Source organism: Triticum aestivum, chromosome 4A (assembly GCF_018294505.1).
Source record: "Triticum aestivum cultivar Chinese Spring chromosome 4A, IWGSC CS RefSeq v2.1, whole genome shotgun sequence".
NCBI classification, from domain to species: Eukaryota; Viridiplantae; Streptophyta; class Magnoliopsida; order Poales; family Poaceae; genus Triticum; species Triticum aestivum.
The window spans coordinates 415472372-415491141 of NC_057803.1; positions in this window are offsets into that span (position 1 = coordinate 415472372).

The window sequence follows — 18770 nt, forward strand, 5'->3', positions numbered from 1 at the left end:
CAAATGGCTGATAAATCAACTGCTATACCTGTCGGTATTTGTGAGGATGTGCCTGTTGTGGTTGCAAACGTTACTATTTTAACGGACTCTGTTATTCTTGATATTCCCAAGGACGATAGTATGTCTATTATTCTTGGAAGACCTTTTCTTAATACTGCAGGGGCTGTTATTGATTGCAACAAAGGCAATGTCACTTTTCATGTTAATGGTAATGAGCATACGGTACACTTTTCAAGGAAACAACCTCAAGTTCATAGTATCAATTCTATCGGAAAAATTCCATCGATTATATTTGGAGGTTTTGAATTTCCTCTACCTACTGTCAAGAAGAAATATGATATTCTTGTTATTGGGGATGTGCATATCCCTATTGAGGTAACCTAGTGCTATTCGAAATTTCTCCGGTTTCATGTTAATCGGAATGAGTTTGTTAACAAGACTTGATCAACCTTGTTCGTGGATTCCTTTTGATGAGCATGAGATGGATGAAACTAGAAGCACAACCTTATGTACCCTCTCTATACTTTCTGTTATTTAGTTGAAATAAAGTAAAAATAAATAATTTTCTGTCTGTTATCTGATTATCCACGCAATATAAAAATACTCGAAAATAAAAGTTCTCCAAATGCCCTGAAAATTAAATATGATTTTTTCTAGAATATTTGAGGATTTATGGAACAAAGAACACACCAGGGGGGCCAACCACCTTGCCACGAGGGTGGAGGGCGTGCCCACCCCTCTAGGGCGCGCCCCCCTGCCTCGTGGGCCCATGGTGGTCCTCTCCACTTATTCCTACACCCATCCTCTTCTTCTTCCTCCCACAAACATGAAAAACCGACTCAACCACAAGTTCCAGCCCTCTTTGCTGCCATTTTCGATCTCCTTGCTCAAAGCACCTCTCACAAAACTACTTGGGGAGACTGTTCATTGGTATGTGACTCCTCCATTGGTCCAATTAGTTTTTGTTCTAGTGCTTTATTCATTGCAAATTTTTGCTGCTTAGGTGATCCTGTTCTTGAGCTTGCATGTCAAATTTATATGGTCAAAAGTAGTTTTGATGCATGATATAGGCCCTAGGCACTTGTAGAAGTGGTTGCTATCAATATTATTGAGTTTGGTTTACTTTTATTTTGAAGTTACTAAAAATTTCATAATTTTTCAGAAAATGATGAGGAGATTATTGAGGGGCTCATCGAGCCAAAGCTCGAAGGAAAAGGCACCGAAGCCTAAGTATAATTTGTCGCGCACCGCAGAGGTTCGGGCGTGTGAATGGCCTTCCGAGGATTTCTTGAGAGCAGCCGGGATTTATGAAGATTTTCATGAATTGGCTCATAATGCAGGCCTCACCGCTTTCCTCCAAGACCAATGCGTTCAGTATCTCTTACTCACAAATACCTTTGTGCAAAACTTTCATTTTCATTCTAGGAACTCACCACCTACGGTGGAGTTTCATTTATATGATGAGCATAAGGAGATGTCACTTTATGATTTATGTCGGATTTGTTTAGTCCCTTTTGGGGGCAAGACAGAAGAACCACATCATGATGATGTGGAGGGGTTTAATGATACTATCACTGTAGGAGAAACTAGGAAGGTTTCCGATGCATGAATCACTAGCATACATTTTCCTGTTTTACGTTACTTTGCATTATTTGCTAGTCGTTGCTTAATTGGACGCAGAAACTGTGGATACCTTAGTATCCCTGATATAATTATTCTGCTCCACGGTTTATACAGTGATAACACTTTTAGTATGGGTGGTATTATTGCTAAACGGTTAAGTCTGAACCGTACAAAGGGCCCCATCTTTGGAGGCATCTATGCTACATGCCTAGCTGCACATTTTAAAATACCTATTAGGCATGCTGATAAGGAAGAAAAAGTGTTGCCTCATGTTTATCTAGATTATAAAAGTATTGTGGCACATGATTTTATTATTAAGAATAGGGTAGGAGAGCTTAAATATCGATTGTTCTTTAATAAACATCATCCTGAGACTATCACCTTGCCTGCTCCTTCTTTGTTTGATTTGACTATAGGCACGTACCTTGTTCCGTTGACGGCTATCCACGCCTACCGGAACCCTGCACCAGCCGAGGAGCCAGAACCGAAACCACAATTTGATCCTTCACGACAGTCTAACTATCAGTGGGATCCAGAGATGATTGCCAGCTAGTGGCAATTGGAGCCTTCTTCCTCCTCGTCGTAGTACGACCCCAACTATTATTATGGATATCAGCCAGGCCAGCCATGGCCATAGACCAACTTAGGACAAAAGCCTAAGTTTGGGGGAGTACGTATTTCTCACCGGCATTACATTTATGTTCACACACACTCATTGCTAGATGTCGGTGCTCATACTTTTTCATTGTGTGTTTAATAAACCTTAAGAAAAACCAAAAAAAATTAGTTGTAACACTTAATTAATTTACTTTCCATGCTTGTAGTAGTAATTAAAAAGAAAACCCAAAAATATTTCATGTTCTTCTTTTGCTTGTTGGGAGCTTTCCCATGTAAATAGTTTTATTTCTTTTCTTTCTTTGGGGGTCGATAGGAGAAGACCATAATTAAATTGTTGAAATGGCTCTTATATGCATTATTGTTTATCTGACAAAAGAGCCCATATTGCCTTGTCTTCTCCTGTTTATTGAGTGCCTGCAGATTCTAGCTTAGTCCAATGCACGTGCACTCTTATTATTATTCACATCGTTCGATCGTGCAAGTGAAAGGCAATTATGATGATATATGATGGACAGACTAAGATGAGAAAAGCTGGTACGAACTCGACCTCTTTTGTTTTTGTAAATATGATGAGTTCATCGTTCTTGATTCAGCTTGTTCTGAATAAACATGTTTGCAATGACAATTAGAGATCATAGTTGTTTATGCCATGCTTGATTTGCTATGAGTTATAATGGTTTACCTTGCATGCCAACATGCTATTGAGATGGTTATGATGTGGTATGATGGGGTGGTATCCTCCTTTGAATGATTTAAGTGACTTGACTTGGCACAAGTTCACGCATGTAGTTCAAACAAATCAACATAGCCTTCACGATATTTATGTTCATGGTGGATTATATCCTACTCATGCTTGCATCCAATGTTTATTAATTTTAATGCATGTACATGGCTGTTGTCGCTCTCTAGCTGGTCGCTTCCCAGTCTTTTGCTAGCCTTCACCTGTACTAAGAGGGAATACTGCTTGTGCATCCAATCCCTTAAACCCCAAAGTTATTCTAGATGAGTCCACTATACCTTCCTATATGCAGTATCTACCATCCTTTCCAAGTAAATTTGTATGTGCCAAACTCTAAACCTTCAAATAATCATCCTGTTTTGTATGCTTGAATAGCTCATGTATCAACTAGGGCTGTCTGTATCTTCCATGCTAGGTGGGTTATTCTCAAGAGGAGTGGACTCCACTCTTCACTCACGAGAAAATGGCTGGTTACCGGGATGCCCAGTCCCATGCTTCATGCAAACTAAATCAAAAATAATTGAAAAACAAAACTCCCCCTGGGACCTGATGTATGTTGGAGGCACTCGTTGTTTAGAGCAAGCCATGGATTGATGTTTGTTGGTGGAGGGGGAGTATAAACTTTACCATTCTGTTTGGGAACCGCCTATAATGTGTGTAGCATGGAAGATATCGCCATCTCTTGGTTGTTATGTTGACAATGAAATTATACCGCTCAAAATATTATTCACCACTATTTCAAAACCAAGCTCTGGCACCTCTACAAATCCCTGCTTCCCTCTGCGAAGGGCCTATCTCTTTACTTTTATGCCGAGTCATCACCCTCTTATTCAAAGCACTAGCTGGAGAGCACAGCTATCATTTGCATTCATCACTGTTAATTTATATAGGGTGTGACTATGATTGGATCTCTTTTACCATGAATTACAATGTCTAGTCAGTCCTTGATCTTTAAAGGTGCTCTGCATTTATGTTTTGCGGTCTCAGAAAGGGCTAGCGAGATACCATCTTGTTATATCATATTATGATTGTTTTGAGAAAGTGTTGTCATCCGAGATTTATTATTATGGCTTGCTAGTTGATTATGCTATTGATATGGGTAATCATGAGTCCTGAGAAATATTGCAAATGTGGTTAGTTATAATCTTTGCTGAAAACTTGAATGCTAGCTTGACATATTTATAACAACAAGAGCAAACAGAGTTTGTAAAAGTTTTTCTTTATTTCTTTTAGTTTGTCAACTGAATTGCTTGAGGACAAGCAAGGGTTTAAGCTTGGGGGAGTTGATACGTCTCCGTCGTATCTACTTTTCCAAACACTTTTGCCCTTGTTTTGGACTCTAACTTTTATGATTTGAATGCAACTAACCCGGACTGATGATGTTTTCACCAGAATTGCCATGATGTTGTTTTATGTGCAGAAAACAAAGTTCTCGGAATGACCTGAAACTCCACGGAATATCTTACAATAAATAATAAAAAAATCATCGCCAAAGATGAAGACCATGGGGCCCACACCCTTTCCACGAGGGTGGGGGGCGCCCCCCCTAGGGTGCGCCCCCTAACTCATGGGCCCCCTGGAGACCTCCCGACTCCAACTCCAACTCTATATAACTGCTTTCGGGGAGAAAAAATAGAAGAGAAGAATTCATCGCGTTTTACGATACGGAGCCGCCGCCAAGCCCTAAAACCTCTCGGGAGGGCTGATCTGGAGTCCGTTCGGGGCTCCGGAGAGGGGTATTCGTCGCCATCGTCATCATCAACCATCCTCCATCACCAATTTCATGATGCTCACCGCCGTGTGTGAGTAATTCCATTGTAGGCTTGCTGGACGGTGATGGGTTGGATAAGATTTATCATGTAATCGAGTTAGTTTTGTAAGGGTTTCATCCCTAGTATCCACTATTGTAACGCCCTCAGTGCGGCTATATCTCCCACGTGTCGAAGCACGACTTAGAGGCATAACCGCATTGAAAGCAATGCCGCAAGTTAGGTAATCTTCGCAAACAACCCATGTAATACATAAAGGGAAAGAGGTACATAGTTGGCTTACAATCGCCACTTCACACAATACATTAATATAACACTACATCATCCAGATATAAACAAGGTCCGACTATGGAACCCAAAATAAAAGAAGACTACCCCAAGAGCTACACAGATCCCCAATCGACCCCAACTGGGCTCCACTACTGATCAAAAGGAAGCGGAACATCAAAACGAATAAGATCTTCATCGAGCTCCTCCTTGAGCAGGGTTCCGTCACCTGTACGGTATCGTCGGCACCTGCAAACTGGTTTTGGAAGTATCTGTGAGTCACGGGGACTCAGCAATCTCACACCCTCGCGATCAAGACCATTTAAGCTTATAGGAAGGGTACAAGGTATGAGGTGGAGCTGCAGCAAGCGACTAGCATATTTGGTGGCTAACATACGCAAATGAGAACGAGAAGAGAAGGCAAAAGCACGGTCGAGAAGCTATGATCAAGAAGTGATCCTAGAACAACCTACGTCAAGCATAACTCCAACACCGTGTTCACTTCCCGGACTCCGCCGAGAAGAGACCATCGCGGTTACACACGTGGTTAATGCATTTTAATTAGGATCAACTTCAGATTTTCTACAACCGGACATTAACAAATTCCCATCTACCCATAACCGCGGGCATGGCTTTCGGAAGTTCAAAACCCTGCAGGGGTGTCCCAACTTAGCCCATCACAAGCTCTCACGGTCAACAAAGAATATTCCTTCTCCCAAGACAATTCGATCAGGCTCGGCATCCCGGTTAAAAGACATCCTCGACAATGGTAAAACCAGTCCAGCAAGACCGGCCAATGCGCCGACATCCTGATAGGAGCTGCACATACCTCATTCTCAGGGCAACACCAGATGAACACTACATACAGCTAAATCCAGCCCTCAAGTTTCCCCCAGGTGGCGCCGCAAGTGGCTCTGTTTCGGACCAACACTTAGACAAGCACTGGCCCGGGGGGTTAAAATAAAGATGACCCTTGGGCTGGCCTAACCCAAGGGAAAAAGAGGCTAGGTGGCGAATGGTAAAACCAAGGTTGGGCTTTGCTGGAGGAGTTTTATTCAAGGCGAACTGTCAAGGGGTTCCCATTATAACCCAACCGTGTAAGGAACGCACAATCCGAGAACATAACACCGATATGACAGAAACTAGGGCGGCAAGAGTGGAACAAAACACCAGGCATAAGGCCGAGCCTTCCACCCTTTACCAAGTATATATATGCATTAATTAAAATAAGAGATATTGTGATATCCCAACAAAATATCCATGTTCCAACAAGGAACAAACTCCAAACTTCACCTGCAACTAACAACGCTATAAGAGGGGCTGAGCAAAGCGATAACATAGCCAAAGAACGGTTTGCTAGGACAAGGTGGGTTAGAAGCTTGGCTTAACAATATGGGAGGCATGATAAGCAAATGGTAGGTATCTCAGCATAGGCATAGCAAAAGAGCGAGCAACTAGCAAGCAAAGATAGAAGTGATTTCGAGGGTATGGTCATCTTGCCTGAGATCCCGCAAGGAAGAAGAACGAATCCATTAAGAAGACTAACGTACGTAGTCAAACGTGACGTTATCGGAACCAACCCGAAGAAGCAACACCAGAAAGAAGCACACAACATAGTAAACAACCAAGACATGAACATGGCATGATATGCGGGATGCGGTGCATACGCATGATTTGAAAAGGAATGATTGAACCTGGCCTCAACTTGCAAATCCAAGAGTGCCACTGGAAAGAAGGGTTGATTTAGGTTGAAATCGATATAAAGATCACCGGAATCAGACGCACGGTTTGGAAATGGCAAGCAAAACAAATATGGCACCGGTCTGCGATAATCAGCAAGTAGCCTCCTAAATGCATCAAGAACAACATGCTACAACACTCAAATATAGCAACAAAATACATGGCAGGGATCCACTCATGGTGCTTGACAAAAGATGAACAATGAGCTACCGCTAATTCACTCATTAACAGGTTCAAACAAGCATGACAAAAGAGCAAATGATAACAGGTTTCACACTTAGAGAAATAACAAGTCAGGAATTTATCATCAGGAAGCAATGTTTAGAGCATGATAACTACATGCTACAGGAACATATCATGGCAAAGCAAGGCATGTCATGACACTACTCTAAGCATATAACAAAAATCCCTTAGTGACCATGAGCCAAAAGGGATCCGAAGATACAATTGCAAGCATGTGAACATAGCAAAAATATAAACAGATTCAGACTTGGTGAAAAACTGGAGCATGGCAAAGCAGATAACGAGTAGGCATGTTTATGAGCTCGATGCACTCACTACGAGGCATTGCATGAAAAACTAAGCATACACCCAGCAAATAGACATGGCATAGAAGCTATACATGGCAAGAACAACAACATAGCATGCATGGATCAACAACAACAAGCTCGGCAAAATCGCTAAACATGTTAACAATCTGCCAGGATCATTTTATAGCAAAAGTAGAGCTTGATTGACTCAACCGAGGGTGCTCCATAAATGCGAGCAAATACATGGATGGATAGAGCACCACAATATCTACAAAACATCCTTACTGATCATGCTCAAAAGAGGCACGGATCACTAGGAAACAACATGAACATATGGCATAAAAATAATGACAGGGCAAGGACTTAGTGAAATTCCGAGTCCCTGAAATCAGCATCATTGAGTAAGCTACTTTGCATGCTTGTGCTAGTCACCACAAAGGTCACAAAAATACATGGCATACACCCCTGTAAAGATGGCATGGCATTCTACAAAACACATGTAGAGCTCAGGATCATAGCATGCACACATTAATCATGGCAAAAATGACAAAAGGCCATTTGCTGAAACAGATCTGACATAATCATCACATAGCCCTCTTCCAATAGCATTTCGGGCATCAAGATGAGCTCAAATGAAAATGATGCAATGAGATGAAATGATCTACTCGTCAAGACGAACATTTTGATATGATACACGCACGCATCGGAGTAACGGGTGATGAGTTATGACATGATGAAGGAGGCATAAAAATATAGCAGATCTGGGACTTAGACAAAAAAATAGACCTCGGTGAACAGGGTCAATGGGCGCGCTTGGGCCGAATCGGCGGTGAGGCGGGCCGGCGAAGAAACCGTGGCCCACGCGGCGCGATGCGGGACAAGGCCCACGCGAGGAGGTGACGTCGTCCTCCCGTGCTCCTCACGGGCAGGAAGCCATGGCGACAACAGCCGACAGCGAGCAAGGAGAAGGGCGACGGCTGCCGGGAACCATCGGATCTGGCCCGATCCGCGGCGGATCTGGTCGGAGGGGCCCGGGCAGGGAGGCCGCGAACCCGGGGTGCGACGAGGTGGAGGCGGGGCACTCCGGTGAGGCGGCGGCGAAACTCCGGCGATGGCCGACGCGGTGGCGCGAGGCGAAGTGCAGAGAGGGAAGGCGGCGGTCAGCAGGGAGGAGGCGGCGGCGAGGCGCGGCCCGAGCGGGCGCCGGGAGGGCCAGAGATGGGCCTGCGGGCCCGCGACGGCGGAGGAGAGAGAGAGGAGTCAGCCGCGCGCTGAGGTGGCGGCGCCTGGTTGGCTACGGCGGCGGGGAAGGTGACGGGTCGCGACGTGATTCATCGGGGTGACGCGTCCGGCGGACATGTCCGGCGGTGGAAGAAGTGTACGGCGGCACGAGGGGAAAAGTTAGGGTTTGGACTGCGCGAAAATTCGGGGAGAGCCACATATATATAGGTAGAGGGAGCTAGGAGACTCCAAATGAGGTGCGGTTTTCGGCCACGCGATCGTGATCGAACGACCGAGATGATGCAGGGGGTTTAGGTGGTTTTGGGACACTTTGGAGGGGTGTTGGGCTGCAACACACACGAGGCCTTTACGGTTCCTCGGTTAACCGTTGGAGTATCAAACGAAGTCCAAATGGCACCAAACTTGACAGGCGGTCTACCGGTAGTAAACCAAGGCTGCGTGACAAATATCGGTCCAATACGAAAATGTTTGACACCTTCACACGAAAAGAGGTAGAAAGGGACACCGGGTGACATAGGAGCGCCGGATTGCAAAACGGACAATGGGGAAAAATGCTCGGATGCATGAGATGAACATGTATGCAAATGAAATGCGCATGATCACATGATATGCAATGCATGACACACAAGCAATGACAAGGCAACAACAGCGAATAACTGGAGGACACCTGGCACATCGGTCTCGGGGCGTCACAAGACTCCACCACTACGAGAGGATCTCGTCCCGAGATCTAGAATGGCACCGGAGGGAAAACGGAAGAGAAATAGAAGAGGTAAAACTAAGTTGCGCCTTTGGCAAACGAGTGAAACCAAAGAACCTTGAAAAGGTTAAGCCATTTCGAGAGAAGAATACAACGGAGATAAATGAAGTTGAAAGCACTCCATTAGCAAAGAGGAACAAGGAATAACAACTTTGGGCAGCACTCCGGTTGAGAAGGGATGCAAGACTTTATAAGATGAAAATAACTAGAAGAGATGACACAACACTCCGGTTAGATGGATAAGCACAGTAAAGAACATGATCTTTGATGAAACAAGATGATGGTTGAAGAAAGCAATATCACAATGTCTCCGGAATGAAAGAATAGAAGTTGGATCGTCGGAACAAAAGAACGGAGAAGAAAAAAACATCTTCTACCTCCGATGAGCTTGAAAAGCATCTTAAAGAGAAGGGTCGCATGGAGTTGTTGGAAAACCAACAACGAAAGGAACAATGTTGTAGTGGACTTACGGAAAACATCTCGAAATTATGAGGTGAAATTCTACCACTACTGGAAGCAATAGATTGGATTGATAAGAACAAGTAGACGAGAAAACTTATCTCACCGGGAGGATAAACGAAGAACTTGGGTCATTTATAAGCACCATAGATAGCAACAATCCTAAGGGAAGGCTTTAGGTGAAACATGACACAAGATAACTCCAATGAAGAAAGTGATGGGTTTAAATACCTCATTCTTGACAACATGTGAATCATGAAACATGAACTCAAATTATCAAGAATGACATAATACCACCTCTATTGATACGGAAGGAAGAATTGCACTCCTGATTGAAAGATGAAGAATACTTGAGCTCCTTAGAAAAGAATCTCGATGGAAAACTTCGAGAAGGGATAAAATCCTTGATGCACCATCATGTAGAACCTTCATTAGGAACTCCGGTAGCAAAAGAATGATCAAACGAAATGAAGGATGAAAAGAATAAGGTTGAAGCCTTGCAATGATTTAGATGGATCTTCGTGATGATATAATTGAGAGATCTTGGAACTCCGGGACAAAAGATAAAGCATCTCGAACCGAGAATGTGCTATGAAGAACCACTCCGGAATAAAGAATTAATCCCTTGGATGAAACAATAATAAGAATTACGTTATGTGTATCCTTCACCAATTTAGATTGATGACAAGCAACGGATTTTGCACACTACTTATTCTCGTAGAAAGGATTAACATAGATATAGAGCAAACTTGGGAAGGTCTTTAATGAACCACCGGAAGGGTTGAAACAAAGAATAAATTGATATGATAACCATGAAAGAGAATCTTGAGCAAACCACCGTAAGAATTGAAAATGAAAATAGGAAAGGCACAATTTACCGGGAAGAATTTGGGAAACGAATGAAGATACTTGAGGGGATTTTAGATACATGAGAACGGAGAGATCGTGAACTGATAAGAGAATACTTGAATGATGCACCGGTAATATTTGCAGAATGATAGCTGAAAGCTGAGAATGATGGGCTCCGGAGAAACAAACTGCAAAGACTCCTGAATTGCTCCGGAAGGATGAAAAGAATAGTCACAATCGAATACAATGATGAGATAATGGCAATAAGCTAGAACCATGAATCTTGAAGAGAAAGGAGTAAGATTTAGAGGAAAAAATTTCTTCGGTCATCAAATGTTGAAAAAGATGATGAGAAACACCACCATGAATTGTTGAGGCACTCCGGAATGAAGAATGGAAAGGTTGAGCCAATGATGAAAAGAATTTGAAAGATCTTGGAGAAAGGCATTTGACTGATGATAATTCATTCTTATGTCAAACTTTGAAAAAGAATTGAGAATAACTCCGGGAAAATAAGAAGAGTCAGGTAAGATCCTGGAAAAGACCTGTGGGTTAGGGCCCACTCAAAAGATACACCGTTGAAATGATTACTTGGAAAGAGAGATTGCACCGTTTGAATAAAATGGCTTGAATGAGATAACAACCTCGAAAGAGCTTGAACGAATGAGAATAAGCACCAGCATCTTCTGATATATCTTCAGCACTCCGGAACAATGAATAGTGAGAGGTGAATGATAAAGAGGTGCACCGGCATGAGAAAGCATTAGAAACGAGGAAAAGGGATATGATCAACACCAAAAGCTTGATTTGAATCCACCGGAAAAAGAAAAGAATGGAGAATGGTGAATTTGTAGAGCATCTTCACGAGATCCACCGGGTAAGAACATTGAAGGAAAAAATGGAGAGACTTCACATCAATAAGATGGATACTTGATCAAGAAATCTGAATCCTTTAAGAAAAACAAGGGTGGGAGGGTGGGAAAACAAAGACAATTTGAAGGCGGATGAAACAAACACCGTTGAGAAGAACTGATACTTGATCTTGCGGATGTTGAAATGATCAGATCCACTTGAAGAGAAACAGATCGGTGAAAAGGATTGACATGACAATCTTGATTATCAAGAAGGATTAGTATTCGCATAGGAGCATGAGAACACCATTTCGGAAAAGGTATGGAATCAACATTTGACTTCGAACCAACTCGAATACCGCAACTCAAAACAAAACAAAGGATTGGCTTGCGGAATAAGCCGGAACAAACATATGATAGAGATTTTGCCTGAAGTTTTCGTGGTGGGGCCTACACGGGCTCGATCGTACAACACCATCATGTACAAGGCAGTGCACATGATATACGAAGCGTCCCGAGTCAGCATAGCCAAGGACTCTTTAAGACACAACGAGAACACTGTAAAACCAACCGTGGATAGGCGGACCACTAGACGTCGAACCCCAATTTCAAATCATACATCTGTCGGAAAGATATTCTAAGAGCTACTTGAATTCCCACTTATAAACTCCCGAAAGTTTCTGGTTATGCAATCAAGTGTTGGGGATACAGGGGAAGCATAATATCTCTCCCAAAACTAGAAAGTCCTACATCCAGCTGTACCCATCCTTCAACACATAACCAAGAAACCTTCGGAAATCATTTACCTCAACCTTCGAAAAGCATCCGTTATACGAGTTCTGGCAATACTCCCGAACTCCCACCCCAGTACTGGGTGGCGTCGAGTTTATCTCACCAACAACTGCATAAAAGAGATTTTCGATGTCGGCGAAACTTAGGTATTCTAGAATCTCAACGACAAAATTGTGACGACAACACCTCGGAGCTCAATTCCCAGGGACACTGCCACAACCCCTAAATGTCAGGAGGCACCAAGAACAATGTTCTCGTCACAAAACCATCGGAACGATTCCAAGATACCCGCGTGATCCTAAATTACTTTTTAGTGAAATTTGAGAAGAGAAGAGTCAAAACTCTACGTCAGGATGTCTCACCAGAGCGACGAAGGGACTGAGGAGTAAAAAGAATCCTACTCTCCGATATATATAATCCTATAAGACTCAAAACATTTTTCTAGACACAACAACACCAGCGATTCGATCAAGCAGGGGGCTCCTAAAGTCGGGGAAGGCTCTGATTACCTACTTGTAACACCCTCGATGCGGCTATATCTCCCACGTGTTGAAGCACAACTTAGAGGCATAACCGCATTGAAAGCAATGTCGCAAGTGAGGTAATCTTCGCAAAAAACCCATGTAATACATAAAGGGAAAGAGATACATAGTTGGCTTACAATCACCACTTCACACAAATACATGAATATAACATTACATCATCCAGATATAAACAAGGTCCGACTACCGAACCCAAAATAAAAGAAGACTACCCCAAGAGCTACACAGATCCCCGATCGATCCCAACTGGGCTCCACTACTGATCAAAAGGAAGCGGAACATCAAAATGAATAAGATCTTCATTGAGGTCCTCCTTGAGCTGGGTTGCATCACCTGTACGGTTTCGTCGGCACCTGCAAACTGGTTTTGGAAGTATCTGTGAGTCACGGGGACTCAGCAATCTCACACCCTTGCGATGAAGACTATTTAAGCTTATAGGAAGGGTACAAGGTATGAGGTGGAGCTGCAGCAAGCGACTAGCATATTTGGTGGCTAACATACGCAAATGAGAGTGAGAAGAGAAGGCAAAAGCACGGTCGAGAAACTATGATCAGGAAGTGATCCTAGAACAACCTACGTCAAGCATAACTCCAACACCGTGTTCACTTCCCGGACTCCGCAGAGAAGAGACCATCACGGTTACACACGCGGTTGATGTATTTTAATTAAGATCAACTTCAGGTTTTCTACAACCGGACATTAACAAATTCCCATCTGCCCATAACCGCGGGCACGGCTTTCGAAAGTTCAAAACCCTGCAGGGGTGTCCCAACTTAGCCCATCACAAGCTCTCACGGTCAACAAAGGATATTCCTTCTCCCAAGACAATCCGATCAGGCTCGGCATCTCGGTTACAAGACATCCTCGACAATGGTAAAACAAGTCCAGCAAGACCGCCCGATGCGCCGACATCCTGATAGGAGCTGCACATATCTTGTTCTTAGGGCAACACCGAATGAACACTACGTACAGCTAAAACTAGCCCTCAAGTTTCCTCGAGGTGGCGCCGCAAGTGGCTCTGTTTCGGACCAACACTTAGACAAGCACTGGCCCGGAGGGGTTAAAATAAAGATGACCCTTGGGCTGGCCTAACCCAAGGGAAAAAGAGGCTAGGTGGCGAATGGTAAAACCAAGGTTGGGCTTTGCTGGAGGAGTTCTATTCAAGGCGAACTGTCAAGGGGTTCCCATTATAACCCAACTGTGTAAGGAACGCACAATCCGGGAACATAACACCAATATGATGGAAACTAGGGCGGCAAGAGTGGAACAAAACACCAGGCATAAGGCCGAGCCTTCCACCCTTTACCAAGTATATAGATGCATTAATTAAAATAAGAGATATTGTGATATCCCAACAAAATATCCATGTTCCAACAAGGAACAAACTCCAAACTTCACCTGCAACTAACAACGCTATAAGAGGTGCTGAGAAAAGCGGTAACATAGCCAAACAACGGTTTGCTAGGACAAGGTGGGTTAGAGGCTTGGCTTAACAATATGGGAGGCATGATAAGAAAATGGTAGGTATCTCAGCATAGGCATAGCAAAAGAGCGAGCAACTAGCAAGCAAAGATAGAAGTGATTTTGAGGGTATGGTCATCTTGCGTGAGATCCTGCAAGGAAGAAGAACGAATCCATGAAGAAGACAAACAGACGTAGTTGAACGGGTCCTCACAAACGCGACATTATCGGAACCAACCCGAAGAAGCAACACCGGAAAGAAGCACACAACATAGTAAACAACCAACACATGAACATGGCATGATATGCGGGATGCGGTATGCGGTGCATATGCATGATTTGAAAAGGAATGATTGAACCTGGCCTCAACATGGAAATCCAAGAGTGCCACTGGAAAGAGGAGTTAATTTCAGTTGAAATCAATATAAAGATCACCGGAATCGGATGCACGGCAAAACAAATATGGCACCGGTCTGCGATAATCAGCAAGTAGCCTCCTAAATGCATCAAGAACAACATGCTACAGCACTCAAACATAGCAAAAAAATACATGGCAGGGATCCACTCATGATTCTTGACAAAAGATGAACACTGAGCTACGGCTAATTCACTCATTAACAGGTTCAAACAAGGATGGCAAAAGAGCAAATGATAACAGGTTTCAGACTTAGAGAAATAACAAGTCAGGAATTTATCATCAGGAAGCAATGTTTAGAGCATGATAACTACATGCTACAGGAACATATCATGGCAAAGCAAGGCATGGCATGACACTACTCTAAGCATATAACAAAAGTCCCTTAGTGACCATGAGCCAAAAGGGATCCGAAGATACAATTGCAAGCATGTGAACATAGCAAAAACATAAACAGATTCAGACTTGAAAAACTGGAGCATGGCAAAACAGATAACGAGTAGGCATATTTACGAGCTCGATGCACTCACTAGGAGGCATTGCATGACAAACTAAGCATACACCCAACAAATAGACATGGCATAGAAGCTAGAAATGGCAAGAACAACAACATAGCATGCATGAATCAACAACAACAAGCTCGGCAAAATCGCTAAACATGTTAACAATCTGCCAGGATCATTTTATAGCAAAAGTAGAGCTTGATTGACTCAACCGAGGGTGCTCCATAAATGCGAGCAAATACATGGATGGATAGAGCACCACAATATCTACAAAACATCCTTACTGATCATGCTCAAAAGAGGCACGGATCACTAGGAAACAACATGAACATATGGCATAAAAATAATGACAGGGCAAGGACTTAGTGAAATTCCGAGTCCCTGAAATCAGCATCATTGAGTAAGATACTTTGCATGCTTGTGCTAGTCACCACAAATGTCACAAAAATACATGGCATATACCCCTGTAAAGATGGCATGGCATTCTACAAAACACATTAGAGCTCAGGATCATAGCATGCACACATTAATCATGGCAAAAATGACAAAAGGCCATTTGCTGAAACAGATCTGACATAATCATCACATAGCCCTCTTCCAACAGAATTTCAGGCATCAAGATGAGCTCAAATGAAAATGATGCAATGAGATGAAATGATGTACTCGTCGAGACGAACATTTTGATATGCTACATGCACGAATCGAAGCAACATGTGATGAGTTATGACATGATGAAGGAGGCATAAAAATATAGAAGATCTGGGACTTGGACAAAAAAATATAGCAGATCTGGGTGATGAGTTATGACAGGATGAAGCAACGGGCACGCTTGGGCCGAATCGGCGGTGAGGTGGGCCGGCAAAGAAACCTTGGCCCACGCGGCGCGATGCTGGACAAGGCCCACACGAGGAGGTGGCGTCGTCCTCCCGTGCTCCTCACGGGTAGGAGGCCATGGCGACGATGGCCGGCGGCGAGCAAGGAGAAGGGCGACGGTGGCCAGGAACCACCGGATCTGGCCGCGGTGGATCTGGTCGGAGGGGCCCGGGCAGGGAGGCCGGCGAGTCCGGGGTGCGACGAGGTAGAGGCGGGGCACTCCGGTGATGCAGCGGCGAAACTCCGGTGATGGCTGACGCGGTGGCGCGAGGCGAAGTGCAGCGAGGGAAGGCGGCGCTCGGCAGGGAGGAGGCGGCGAGGCACGGCCCGAGCGGGCGGGGGGAGGGCCGGAGATGGGCCTCCGTGCCCGCGGCAGCGGAGGAGAGAGAGAGGAGCCGGCCGCGCACTGAGGTGGCGGCGCCTGGTTGGCTGCGGCCGCGGGGATGGTGACGTGTCGCGACGTGATTCGTCGGGGTGACGCGTCCGGCGGACATGTCCGGCGGACATGTCCGGCGGTTGAAGAAGTGTCCGGTGGCGCGAGGGGAAAAGTTAGGGTTTGGACTGCGCGAAAATTCGGGGAGAGCCACATATATATAGGTAGAGGGAGCTAGAAGACACCAAATGAGGTGCGGTTTTCGGCCACGCGATCGTGATCGGACGACCGAGGTGATGGAGGGGGTTTAGGTGGGTTTTGGGCCACTTTGGAGGGGTGTTGGATTGCAACACACACGAGGCCTTTATGGTTCCTCGGTTAACCGTTGGAGTATCAAACGAAGTCCAAATGGCATGAAACTTGACAGGCGGTCTACCGGTAGTAAACCAAGGCCGCATGACAAATCTCGGTCCAATCTAAAAACGTTTAACACCCGCACATGAAAAGAGGTAGAAAGGGACACCGGGTGACATAGGAGCGCCAGATTGCAAAACGGACAACGAGGAAAATGCTCGGATGCATGAGACAAACATGTATGCAAATGAAATGCACATGATGACATGATATGGAATGCATGACACACAAGCAATAACAAGGCAACAACAGCGAATAACTGGAGGACACCTGGCACATCGGTCTTGGGTCGTCACAACTATGTTCTAAGATTGATGTTGCTATGACTTTGCTATGCTTAATGCTTGTCACTAGGGCCCAAGTGCCATGATTTCAGATCTGAACCTATTATGTTTTCATCAATATATGAGAGTTCTTGATCCTATCTTGCAAGTCTATAGCCACCTATTATGTGTTATGATCCGTTAACCCCGAAGTGACAATAATCGGGATACTTACCGGTGCTGACCGTAGTTTGAGGAGTTCATGTATTCACTATGTGCTAATGCTTTGTTCCGGTTCTGTATTAAAAGGAGGCCTTAATATCCCTTAGTTTCCATTAGGACCCTGCTGCCACAGGAGGGTAGGACAAAAGATGTCATGCAAGTTCTTTTCCATAAGCACGTATGACTATATTCGGAATACATGCCTACATTACATTGATGAATTGGAGCTAATTCTGTGTCACCCTATGTTATGACTGTTACATGATGAACCACATCCGGCATAATTATCCATCACTGATCCGATGCCTACGAGCTTTCCATACACTGGTTTACGCTTATTTACTTTCCCATTGCTATTGTTACAATCACTACATAATACCAAAAATATTAATTTGCTTTCATTACTCTTTTGTTACCGTTACCACCACTATCATATTACTTTGCTACTAAACACTTTGCTGCAGATACTAAGTTTCCAGGTGTGGTTGAATTGACAACTTAGCTACTAATACTTGAGAATATTCTTTGGCTCCCTTGTGTCAAATCAATAAATTTGGGTTGAATACTCTATCCTCGAAAGCTGTTGTGATCCCCTATACTTGTGGGTTATCATCCATCTTCAGCAGCAAACACTCAAGACCCTCGCGAGGGGCCAAGCCTCGCGAGCCGGACGACACAAGACTTCCTCGGGGGTGGCGTCACCAGGATGGCTCACGAGGGGCAGGGAGATCAAGGCAGGGGGCACCTTGCGAGGTCCCTGTGACGTAAGCCATGACGACCAAGGCCAGGCGGGCGCCAGTGTGCGTAGTGTCCTTGTTTCCTCTTTGGTGCTAATGGGACAAGCATAGGCGAGGAGCCCCGAGGCATCAAGCAAAGGTTTCCATATCAGTGCAACGAGACCAAGACCAGTAGGATGGCAGGAGGAGGTCACCGTGGAGCCTAGGACGGCATCACCACCAGAGCCTTTGGCAGGAGAAGACCGCCTTTAGTCAGGGTAACTTGTACTAGTTGTCTCCCTTCAATTTTGGCCATTGTGGCATCCCTTCCCACCAGCATTTGGGAAGAGGAACAGGGCCTCTATAAGTAGGGCTAGCCACCACCATTGTCAGGATCAACTCATCTCGAACTGATTCGAGGCCATTCAGATCATCCTCATCCACACAAACTCACCAAGCACAAGAGCACCTCTCCTCAGGAGGCTGTTCTTCCCTTGTAACTGTTCATCCTCAGCCCAAGAGGCAATCCACCACACCACAATGGAGTAGGGTATTACACCACATCGGTGGCCCGAACCAGTATAAATCTTGTGTCCCTTTGTCCTGCGAGTTTGATGTGCTGAGTTCTGAGATTGTGGTGAGGGCGTGAGCTAGGGGGGAGAGATCTTCGTGTGCACCCCATAGTTCGAACCTCAAGGGTTTGTCAGAACCTGAAATCTGACGGATGGCAGCCCCGTGAACTAGTTACA